A 1,135-nucleotide genomic window follows, 5' to 3' on the forward strand; every position below is an offset into this window, starting at 1 on the left:
AAGAGACCCAGGTTTGATCCCTGGGATCGGGAAAATCCCACGGAGAAGGGAATCTTCTCCAACCCATTCCAGTATTCTTGCCTGGAGAATTCCATTAGTAGAGGAGCCTGGTGAGATATGGTCCATGGGGTCACAAAGAGTCGGACACAACTGAGCAACTAACACAGGAACAGGTATAGGATAAGAAGGGCTTCCCTGGTGGCTCAGTGGCAAAGAACCCATCTGCCAATGCAGAAGATGAAGACTCGATCCCTGGGTTGGGATGATCCTTTGGAGAAGGAAATGGCAACACACTCCAGTATTCTGGCCTGGGAAATCCCACAGTCAGACATGACTTAGCGTCTGAGCACGCACGCACGTAGGATAAGAACACCTCACAATTCCTGAGTTCCAAGAAGCCCTAGGACCCAGAAAGTTTCTTCCAGAACTTCAAAAATTTCTAAGGCAATGGTGAGGCAGAGCCTAACTCCCCTGGGAGGTAGCCCAGACACTATTATAAAAGTTACTTATTAATAAAAAACAAAAAATGCAGGCAGGTGCTCACTTTGGCAGCACATATAGTAAGATTGGAACGATACAGAGAAGACTAGCCTGGCCCCTGCATGGATGACATGCAAATTCCTGAAGCGTTTCATTTTTTTTTTTTTTAAAGCAGCCAGCCTGCAGGCTGTAGTTTTCTGGTTCAGTTTTTTTTTTTTTTTTAAGTGCATTAAAATATTATTTAACTTGCTGAGTTTTTGGTGCCCTCTTAAATTTTACACCCAATGCAAGTCTCAGCTTTGAGATACCTACTGCTTTCTGTCCAGCATCTCCTTCTCCTTGGTACCAGGACACCCAGTTTCTTTGGAAAATTAACCCTCTGGCTCTGTTCTTACTTGTGGTTTGGGTGGGACTGACCCCACCCCTAATCCAGGAATGGGCTGTGATTGGCTTAAACCAGCCAATATATCTCTTTCCCATAGGCTGGTTGGTTCAAAGAGAGGGCAATTAAGCTTGTCCAGGGACTTCCCTGGTGGTCCAGTTGTTAAGTTCGATCCCTGATTGGGGAACTAAGATGCTGTCTGCCGCAGGGCCAAAAATATATGCATTTTTAAAATATATACATTAAAAAAGGCTTGCCCAAGAGGAGTGACCT

The 1,135-nt window shown here is 45.0% G+C and overlaps 1 non-coding gene across 1 annotated transcript; it reads left to right on the forward strand.

Moving 5' to 3' along the window:
- Positions 1-536: 536 nt before the first annotated feature.
- On the forward strand, positions 537-641 carry LOC133256348 (U6 spliceosomal RNA). The gene has a single exon (XR_009739210.1). It is a non-coding gene; the product is annotated as a U6 spliceosomal RNA (small nuclear RNA).
- The last annotated feature ends 494 nt before the right edge of the window (positions 642-1,135 follow it).

The sequence above is a fragment of the Bos javanicus genome, chromosome 10 (genome assembly GCF_032452875.1).
Source record: "Bos javanicus breed banteng chromosome 10, ARS-OSU_banteng_1.0, whole genome shotgun sequence".
NCBI classification, from domain to species: domain Eukaryota; kingdom Metazoa; phylum Chordata; class Mammalia; order Artiodactyla; family Bovidae; genus Bos; species Bos javanicus.